This window comes from Oxyura jamaicensis, chromosome 2, assembly GCF_011077185.1.
Source record: "Oxyura jamaicensis isolate SHBP4307 breed ruddy duck chromosome 2, BPBGC_Ojam_1.0, whole genome shotgun sequence".
Lineage (NCBI taxonomy): Eukaryota > Metazoa > Chordata > Aves > Anseriformes > Anatidae > Oxyura > Oxyura jamaicensis.
Window position 1 is genome coordinate 131857695 of NC_048894.1, and position 11123 is coordinate 131868817.

Sequence of the window (11123 nt, forward strand, 5' to 3'; positions counted from 1 at the left end):
TCTTTTCTTTTCCCTTCTTTTCTTTTCCCTTCTTTTCTTTTCTTTTTCCTTCTTTTTTTCTTTTTTCCCCCAAGTTATAGTTCTAGGAAAAAAAAAAAAAAAAGGAAGTCCCTCTCTGGTTTATACTTGGTACTCAGAGTTAAAACAAAAGTACTTTTCATACTAATTGTTTCTGAAGCAATGCACTAGTTATGCTGAAACGTTCCACATCATCATGAGAATAGTACCACTGCAGATTAAATTTAACTGGCTTTCTTGTTCAAACTTTCACTGGTTCTGGTTTCCAATTTTCTGTTCCCCCTTAAGGTACTTTTAAAATTCCATATAGATTCCAAGGTCTGACACAAAATGCTGGAAGGATAAGTAAAACAAATCACCACATCTAAGCAAACACTTCTTGGTTAAAGCAGTCAGCTTGAGCACATAAAGTCAGTTTTAGTTTTTAACTCAGCGTAAAATAACTTAAATTTTCACTTACCTTCTGCGGGAGTACAGGGCATTTATAAGGTATCTCTTTCCAGATAGACTCTACTAGAGTCTATTTCACTTGGCATGAAATGTTGAAATACTCACTGAAGTGAGGACTGGAGCATAGACTTCACCCTTCTATATACACGTCTCTTCTGTTTTACAATTCTTCATTCTGCTTAATGAATATTTACTGTTTTCTGTGAAGGGAAATGGTTTAATAATGGTAAGTAGGAGAACACTGTGTGAAGCTATCTTAATATCAGATATCAGAGCACTGACTGTGAAGTAAGAGCTGAGAGGTTAAGTCCTCAGTATCTTCCTAAGACCTAGCAGGCCAGTAGAAATTCCCAGAGAAGCAGATATTAGCCGTCATAATACCTTCTCTGAAATCCAGGAGAAGGTTTTTCACAGGCAACCACAAGCAGAGGCAAGCATCCCCTTCCAGCTCACGGTAAGCTGTTTCTCTTAGTGAGGAGGAGAATTAAGCCTCATGTTTTTCTCTGGTATTTTGTACTAACTGGTTTAAGCATCTCATCCATTAACAAGCTGGCTTTTATGGATCCCTGCCTTAAAATTTAGCTTTGTGCATACACAGAGAGCTGTTTAGCTTGACTTATTGGGATGCCTCCCTTGAAACAGCAGGGCACAAGAAACTGCAATGCTGTATCACATTATTTTAAAATCTTTTGTGGCTTCACTGCTCATACCTTTCATTCATATTTGCACAGCCTGGGATGGACTCCAGCAGCTCAAAACTCTAGCATAATTTGGCTGACAAAAATAAATTGCAGGAGCTGTGTTCCAAGGGATGCCTCCTGCCCAGAAAGCCATTGCTCCAGCTCCAGCTCTGTGACAGCTGCACTGCTGTATCCTTAACAGTCTCTGAGCCAGCAGTCTTCAGGGAGAGCCATCTCAACACTAGACACCTCAGGGGAAAATCCTGTCATTCTTCAGTTCCCAGAGCAGACTGAAGCATGCTTCTCTATGTATACGAGCCATGTACAGGTCCATGGCTTTCTGTGCACCTGTGCTTTGCTTCAAGGACCCAAGAGATTGCCCATCAGTACTTGCATTTAGCAGTTTGAATGAGGCATTGCAATTTGTGGTGGGGGATGTGGGAAGGATTTTAAAAACTTACCATATGTGCATATTTAACTGCATATAAACTGTATTTCTCTACAAGAAAATGTGGGACCTTTCTTAGTTGTGTATAGATGGCAAATGTGAGCTTGTTCTGCCCCTGATGATTTTTCTGAGACATGTCCATGGGGACATGTTAGTGTGATACCAACCCTGAGAAAACATATCTTGTCTCTGAAAAAGTTTTTGCCTTTAACCCAGCAGTATCTTGACTGTGACTATGTGTCTTTCACATGACATAGAATATGATTGGTATAGGCCCACCAGATGTACAGATAGTTTTAGCTAGGTTTCCTTCTTACCTGAAATAAAACTAGTTGTATTCTACTACCAGCCATGATGCTCCTCCCCATGAGAGCTTGTTAGAACCATTAGGGTTCCTTGCTGTAGCAACTGTTTCTTAATGATGATAAAATACGTAAACTCTTAGTCAATTATTAAGGCTTCATCCTCATTTCTCACTGAATGAGAGCACTGAAACTGTCTGATCCCAGAAATAAATGGCATTTTGGGATAAAGATTAAATACACAATTAATGCAGAAATTTATGGTTATAGTTTGTTAGACACAAAGAAGCAGTGATTGTGTTATATAGTGTTCCATTTATATATATTGCCAGTAAGTGTCAGGTACATCACATTGCTCATGAGATGAAATGAGTGACAGTTTCACACTGGTGCATCTAAACTCAGTTGTCTTGGATTGTCTCTGCAGGCACAGCCAATAAGTGCTTTTTGACCAAACAATTGATCCAGTGAACCTTAAATCTGCTTTGAAACACTTTCTGCTACTTCATTTCTGGCTAATTTTTTGAACAGCAGCTGCCAAATGAGCTGAAATATGCTGAAAGATACAAAAGCTTTCAGAGAATGCAAATCATAAATGCTATGTAGTTTTAATATTTAAGATTATTCTTTAAGTTAAACTACTTTCTAACATTTTTTGTTATCTTTTGTCTGTAGTTAATTAACCATTCAATTCCTTCTGCATATTTTCAAGTTATTTTTCTGTCGCTTTCATAAATTCTCCATGCACTGTCTATTGGTGATCTAATCAGCACTAACAAATAATTTTTTCTTTGTACCAATTTGTCCTTATTCAAAAATGTGCTAAACTCTTAATGGGCAATTATAGTACAATCTCAACATGTTGCTCAGCTTTTCTCCCCTCTCTGCCTATATAATTGCATGAGAGGGAAGGTATGCCTACAACTCCATGTTCCAAACTACTTCTACTGTCTAGAAGAACCATTTATCATTTTCCTCACAGTAAACTATATAAGTTATCTGAAATGTCACTACATTGTCAGAAAGAGAGGCAGAAATCAGAGACTTCTAAAACATTTCCTGTTTTCATGTCATTTCAATAATGCCTTTTAAAATATACATAGCAAACTGCATTCTAATATCACAAATGTCCATTTATTTAATCTAGTTACCCAGAACTTAAACTGGGGGCAGATCAGTACAGAATATTGCATAGTTTAACTGATGGGCCAATATGATTTCCTTGAGGAATTCTGTGCTTAGAAGACAGGAAAAAATGTATTTGATAGTATAGTTATTTTATTCTAATGTCTAGCACTGGTATGTAACTGAAAAGCATATGAAAGATTGTAAATAGCCAGAATGAATGCAAAACAGACAACAACATGAGTAAGCCAAGAGCATCCTATTTTGTACTTTTTTGTATGTTTATCAATTATACCAGATACTCTGAACCTGACCAGATCTGCTGCTGCCTAACATGAAATGACATTGAAAGTATACAAGCATTCAGTAATACATAAATAAGTGATTATGCATCTATCTTGCTATTTGAATTGGATAAAAGCAATTTAAATGAAATGCTGTGCTCATGATTTCAAGTACTTCAGAAAGAAAAGATATGTAATGTAATGGATAGAATTTCTTCACTGAAAATAACCATCCCTTCACAAAATTATGCTGTTAGATTGTTCTCTAAATATATATATATACATTCAAAATTTAGAGTTTGGATGTATAATGCTATACATGCATTTTGAAGGCACTCATCATTGGAGCAAATGATAGTAAAGATACTATATAGAGCATGAATGTTTTCCTTTGATGATTTCCTGTAATTTTGTGCTTCCAAAATGAATGGGTCTACTGTTCTGTGTTTTGATAGTCAGCTTCTAAAACTGATCTTAATCAAGAAAAATCCAGGGCCAGTTGACTATCAGCATTTTTGAAAATCCAGGTATATTGTGTTAACCAGAACATACGTAGTCACATGCTCATTAATTCCTCCCAATAACATTCATAGCTTTGTGGGAATTATTTTCTTTTTCTTCTGAAGTATGTACAGTAATTATTCTTCTTTATCATATTTGTCCAAGTTTTTACTAATATTATTACTTTTTATTACAGTTTGAATCAATTTGCCCAGTATGGGCAGGATCATAGTATGAGAGGATTAACAAGGTTATAGTATGAGAGACTTGATGAATATATGACAAAATAATACTTTGACAATTTTAGGTAGTGACCTATCTATTTTTATTAATATTACTATTAATTTTATTGGGTTGATTTAAAGCCACTCTTCTCAATAATCCAGATTGAGACAAAGCATCATATTTGTCCCCTGAACAAAACAAAACAAACAAACAAACAAATAAAAAGGCTCTGCTATGGCAATGACAAATCTTTTATTTTTCCCGTACTACTCACCTGTTTTTGAGTTCTCTCATCACACTTCAATGAAATATTAGCCCTTAAAGTTAAGGGTGGTGGGTTTTGTTGTTGTTGTTGTTTGGTGTATTTTGATTTTTAGACATTTCTGGGTCTGATGTCATTCGGTCACTTAATAAATAATTTTATTGTATTAGCATAAGAACCTGAGTACACCAAAGCTGTGAGGAAAAACTGCAAAACTGAAGAATTCTAATATGTCATTCATATCTCATTCATGTAATACAATATAATAATAATAATAATAAAAAGATTAAGCTACAATAATGTTTTGTTGTTGGTGGTGTTTTTAGTAAGTAATTATTGTAGCTGCATGCAATGAAAGTTCACAAGCTACCTGCATTTTAGTCTGCCCTGGAATGAACAATCTTATAGGCAACATCTAGTGCAAAGACTTCAAGCTCTTACTGGTTTTCTCCTTGAGTTGTGTCTTATTTGCAGGCCATATGGTTTTGTTCCCTCTCTGTTGTCCTTATTAATATATTTTATTCTTCTCAACATTAGAGGATTGAGAATCCCATAGATATCCTGTTCCAAAAGCTAAAAGTACAAATATGTCTGATCTTTTTTAAAAATGAGTGGAAGAAGTGTGGCTTCTGAACATTACAATGTAAAGGGTATTTAATAGATAGGGTATTCTATAAAATCCTACACTATACGCAGTGCTTTCCTGTGCAGGTTGCATTAACTGCTGTGATAGCCTTTACTCCAAAATTATTTCCTTTTAATAATTAACTAACGAAAGCAATTGATTTCCCTAAAATATTTCAAAGTACTTCCCAGTAGCATTTTTCTGAGTCAGTAGTGAGACTCTTCCATAGCAGACAGGACAAAAGATAATAAAACTTTGATGCACTGTTATGGGCCATTAGTATATCCTGAAAATGCTGCACTGGGATTTTTGACATTATATGTTATGACATAAGGATATTTTTATGGAGATTCCCTGCATGATATATTGTAATAATCCCTAAAGCCTTTGCAGTATATATGGCAGTCCAAAGCATTATGAAGCTTCAGTTAGACAGCATCAAGTTGCAAGCCTGAATTTGGGTATCTTTCTTAGTACCTGTCAAACATATGCCACTGTTAATGTAGAATTCCAATGCATACTAAACACATACAGTAGCACAGGATATATACCAGCTCACAGCATTTATTTGAGTCAGTCAAATCATGGAGTAAGAAACTATTAATTCTAAGATAGGAGGAAGATTCATGCCCTGAAATAAACCAACATGAGAAGATTCTGAACATGAAATGGCCAGAAATTGCCTTTCTCAGCCCCATGAAGTTGTACTTTATGACTCAGCCTCTGACTCTACTATTAGGTGAGGGAAGAAAGATGAGGATGAGAATTACAAGAAGTCTGTGAACTGCATCTGTTGCCAGCTTGAAGGTTATGTTTTTTCAAAGAAATCAAAATCTTTTATTGTAGAGGGTGCAGTTAATGAGTCTGGGGGAGAGCAGCAGAGTTTGTTCAATGAAGCTGATTCAGGAAGTTGATTCAACTGGAAACTAACAGCAAAAAATACATACAGATATATGTATATATATACACATACATATTAGTTTAGGGCCAGATCTGTTCACTGAACCATGTGAGTACCATTACCAGCATGAGGGAGAGAACTGATATGCAGCAATCTTGACTTAGCATGAATTAAGCTCCTGTGGAGCCAAATCCTGAAAGTATCTCTTTGCACAGGCTGAAATGCTGGGATTATTTTTATGAACTCAGGAGCCTCCAGCTATGATAATTCAGCCTTTGGATCATAACTGAGTCACTCTTTTCTGGAATATAATTCTTGCAGTGGACTGATTAGTCCACTGACTGCACTGTTCTCCTCTCTCATATTTGTCCAGTCCTGCCTTTATAGCTTACTAAGGAAAAATTTGCAGGAAATTCTGTCTAAATTAAGAGTACTTTTTCGCTATAACAGAAGAGGTTCAGATGAAAGCATCAATTCAGAGATTATTTTACCAAAATAATAATAATAATAAACCCTCAATTGTTCATATTCCATTCTATAGAAACTACATAGTGTTCCTATTATGAATACATTGCATAAACTCAGTCCCAGGTAAAAAGAATGTGGCTCATGTGCTATTAGTCTGAAATCAAGTCATCTGGGAATTCATATATTTTTCAATGTTTTCAACATATGTTAGTATGTGCAAACATACTAAATATAATGCATTCAGGTGTTCATGCAGAAGTAGTAGTCACTGTAACACTTTTGCAAAATCAAAAATTACATAAGGTAAATACAAAGCCTTCTTTCATTCTACTCAATTCAACAGCTAAAGCTAAAAAAAGATATGAAGCTCACCAGCCTCAGTTAAAGAGAGATTAAAAATCACCCTAAAACATATAGGCTGTTTTCACAGAAAGCTGGCACCTGGGTGTGACTGATCTATAAATAATCCCTTGTGTACCGTGATCAAGTTAGACATTAAGCAGATTAAAATTCAAAGTAAATGGTTTAGCTGAGTTTTTTAATACTTCCTCCAATAGTGGATAAAAGTAACCTAGTATCTCCTTACTAGTTCACTTTATGATATCTGAGCCCATAATTTGTGTAAGAATCTCTCAATATATTTATATTTAAAATATTGATCTAAGCACTGTCTGTTTGCAAATTGGATCCCTGAACTGGCAAATTTCTTATGTTATAGTATTAAAAAAATAATGCTACTAATAAAATAAAGCTGTTTTTGAACTAAATGCATCAACTCAAGCTAAATACAAATTAAATTCAAAATAAGGCTTTAGTTTTAGTGGGCTGGTTTTCATTCTAGTTTTACACTGGAGTCATTCCTTTGATTTACTCCAATGTGAGATCAGTATGGGGACTGTTTTCTGCAGTGTGGTGCTGCTTTACCCTTTTAATATTCATGACAAGCAAAAGCTGGAGTGTAATTTACCTGAGTGAATTATTGCTTTATAACAAACAAACATGCTGAAATGACTTAAAGAGATTTTGAACCAGTATTTCTGTGGGTAGGGGGTCCTATTAATTTTGAAAACAAAATTCCATGGGATGTATTAAAAATGAATTACCACTTCATTTTCACTACTGGAATATTAATGTATAGGCACACATTTTCTTTTTTTTGCTTTAGAAGCATTAAAAAAAAAAAAAAAAAAAACACATTACATGGGAATAAGTAGACAAATAGGTTTAATCTGTGCACAAAAGGGATTCAGAAGCATGAGCTGTTAAAAAAGCAGGAAAGGGATATAACAGTAGACTAAGCATATATGAACAAAGGACTTCAAAAGTAAAGGCAAATTAATAGGTTGAATCAGTATGTTGGGGAAATAGAGGCTTTAGGATGGGTTGTATATCATTTCGATCTTTCAAAAATATAATTTCAATATCTCTCATTCCTGTGTTCTAAGATGTTTTGGAGATGATTTTTATCAAGACAGTCAGCCATAAGTAACTGACAGTGATTGAAATGATTAAAATAATTAAAAAGACAAGCGTCCTGGTGGAAGTTTAGTAAAGAAAGAAACTCTGATTTTTTGAAAGGTGACAAGATTCGGGTGTGCACTCCAAGTAAGTATTAGATATCAACGATCTCTTTATTATTCCTTATGTGCTTAAATCATAGGAAAAAGTAGGGTTTATGTACAGAAGAAGAAAACAAAACAAAGAAAAACTTTTTGAAAGCTTTCATCTGATTGCCCTTTGACTTTCAGTGTATATCTGAATAGTTATACTGAAATTAGGAGAGTTACATTAATTTAATTCCATATAGACTTAAGTATATAGAATTAAGGTTCCCTTATACATATGGAACCTAATTGAGGGGAGATGTCATAGACATGCTTATGCCCAAGGAGAAATAGCTGGTAGCCAAAGCTACTGAGGAAAGGTCAGGCCAGCAACAAGGAACACTGAGAGTGCAACAGGAGTGTCCAAGATTACAAAGCTATTTAACTTCAAAAAAAAAGTTAAAGAGAGAAGTAACAGTAAATAGAAACCACAAAGCGAATCCTTGATGGGCAGAAAGGAATAGAAAAAGCAGTGTTATGATAGGCAATTTTGATAGGACCTAAGACATTCAGGAATTATTTTTCTTCCTCCCAGTGAGAATATCTTAGCTGTATGAACTGGGCATCTGGCACACTTGTTATGTACACCAAATTAAATAGTTATGATACACATCTGTGCCTGAAATGTGTATACTACAGTCTGTCCATCAATCTCACTGTAATGTCTAGCTGGAGTTCTTTATCTTTATTCTTGTTCACTAAAAGAAGAAAAATGATGACACAAGTTAATGTTTTTGTTCAGTTTTGACTTGCAGTCAAGCTTAGGCAGCATTAGCTGCCTAAGATCTCCTTCCTTCCACTACTGTTTCTTCTGGACTCTTCTGGGACTCTGAAGAGTATAGGGCCTTGTCTGATGGTTCAGTGTCAGTTTTCTCACCACTGTTGAAATGTAGCTTGAACCAACTGCATACCTGCTGTGACATATTCCTTAGAATATGCTGGAAAGCCATGGCAAATTAGAATGAAATACATCCTTTACTGACTTTTTACTTCTCTTCATTCAAAAGCAGATATTGAACAATTTGTTTAAACACTTCTTACAGCCTTATGGGAACATTGAGGACGAGTCACAGTATACTTAATTCATTCACAAGACAAGAAATCCTGTGACACTGATCAGTATGTTCCTTTTACTGATAATGTGTCTTCACAATGTTCCACTAACACTTCAAAGTACATTGAAGGCATTATTATGCAGTAAAGATGTATGTGGACATTTTCTGAACTTTTGACAGATAAAATGCATTTTTTTTTTTTTTTTTTTTTTTTTTTTTGTGTGTGTGTGTGTGTGTGTGTGTGTGTGTGTGTGTGTGTTTTCTTCCTCTAACAGGTACTTTTTTAAACCTTCAGAACACAGGTTCTGAAACTAATCAGGCTGAACTGAATTTGCCAAGAGGAAAATCATCAGGACGAAAAGGATGACTTAAATAGGAAGTATGCACACTAATCAGATGCACGGATGTCTGCCTACAGACTAGTTAATCACAAGATGTGTGGTTTCATGAGGAAAAAATATCTTTCTTTTATTTTTCATACCATCCTAACCTCCAAATGTCACCCAAAAGCAATCTGTACAGTTGTTTTATGAGTAATGTCATATGAGTGTGACAAAAACCTAATAAGCCTTTGGGGACTCTGATGCTTCATCCTCCGTAAAATATACAATCATCTTTTATAAGCCTTGTTTATAGGTTACAGGTAGAACTTCCTTTCTTCCAATAAGAAGGTCAGCAACATAAATCAAAGAGATTTTACGTGTCTTACATTGTGAGATATAGACTTTATAGAATAGGCTTTAAATATAAGAAATTAAAGAGTAAATGCTGATTCTAAGAATTTGGGGACATAGTAGGCAGTATGTCTACTATGCACAGATACTTAAAAGAAAAAAGTATTTATTGTGTATGAGGAGTAGTCTCAGTTGCATATAAAAGTCAGTGAAATGAAAACAATGACATAATTAAAAAGCAAATAAGACAAACATTTTTGCTAAAGGTAGTCCAAGGTCTTATGACACAATGTTGCAGATGACATCAGGCTGGGGGGTAGTGTCCTGCTGGAGGGTAGGAAGGCCTTGCAGAGAGACCTGGACAGGATGGTTCAATGGGCAGAGGACAATGAGGGTTCAACATGGCTAAGTGCTGGGTCCTGCACTTTAGTCACAGCAACCCTATGCAACACTACAGGCTTGGGGCAGAGTGGCTTGAGAGCTGTTTAGGGGAAAAGGATCTGGGGGTGTTAATCTATGTTCACCTGAATATGTGCTGGCAGTATTCCCAGGTGGCCAAGAAAGCCAATGACATTCTGGCTTGTATCAGGAATAGTGTAGCCAGCAGGACCAGGGAGGTGATCATCCCCCTGTACTCTGCACTGGTGAGGCCACACCTCAAGTACTGTGTTCAGCTTTGGGCCCCTCACTACAAGAAGGACATCAAGGACCTGGAACGTGTCCAGAGAAGGGCCATGAAGCTGGTGAAGGGCCTGGAACACAAGTCCTATGAGGAATGACTGAGGGATCTGGGGTTGTTTATTGTGGGAAGAGGAGGCTCAGGGGAGACCTTATTGCTCTCTACAGCTACCTGAAAGGAAGGTGTGGAGAGCTGGAGATCAGCCTCTTCTCGTGAGTAACTAGTGATAGGACTAGAGGGGATAGCCTCAAGTTGCGCAAGGGGAGGTTTAGATTAGAGACTGGGAGACATTTCTTCTCAGAAAGAACAGGCAGGCATTGGGATGGGTTGCCCAGGGAGGTGGTGGACACCCTCACTGGGGGTGTTTAAGGAAAGGTTGGACGTGGTGCTTAGAGACATGGTTTAGTGGGAGATACTGGTGATAGGGGAATGGTTGGACTAGATGATCTTGAAGGTGTTTTCCAACCCTAATGATTCTATGAATCTATGATTCTATGAAGAAATCAAAATTGGCAACCAGAACCTTTAACTAATTCCATCATAATAGCAGTTCCAAAATTTTTACTGTCCTATGGTCCCCCCCCCCCCCCCGGTTGTTTTTGATTTTTTTATTAACTTTTTTGTGTGTGTGTGTGTGTGTGCTAAACTAAGAGATAGGCCAGTAACAAAGAAAATATTGTCACAGCTAACAATTCATCCATTTTAGCTCTCCTTTCATGGAAGATTACAATCTGATGAGAAAAGTGGCAAATTTTAAGACCAATAAAAAGAAGGAGAAATTCAAAGCTACAGTTCAAAAACATTAATTGCTACCTACACTCT

The 11123-nt window shown here is 36.2% G+C and overlaps 2 long non-coding RNA genes across 2 annotated transcripts in view; one reads left to right on the forward strand and one right to left on the reverse strand.

The window, feature by feature from the left end:
• Window positions 1–692, forward strand: part of LOC118163038 — a 9390-nt gene extending 8698 nt beyond the window's left edge. Inside the window, exon 3 of the long non-coding RNA XR_004748807.1 lies at window positions 496–692. This is a non-coding gene — a long non-coding RNA (uncharacterized LOC118163038). The remainder of the gene's footprint in view (window positions 1–495) is intronic.
• On the reverse strand, window positions 70–876 carry LOC118163039. Its single transcript, XR_004748808.1, has 3 exons — window positions 751–876; window positions 574–668; window positions 70–82 (listed from the first exon to the last, which is right to left on the reverse strand). It is a non-coding gene; the product is annotated as an uncharacterized LOC118163039 (long non-coding RNA).
• Window positions 877–11123: the final 10247 nt, after the last annotated feature.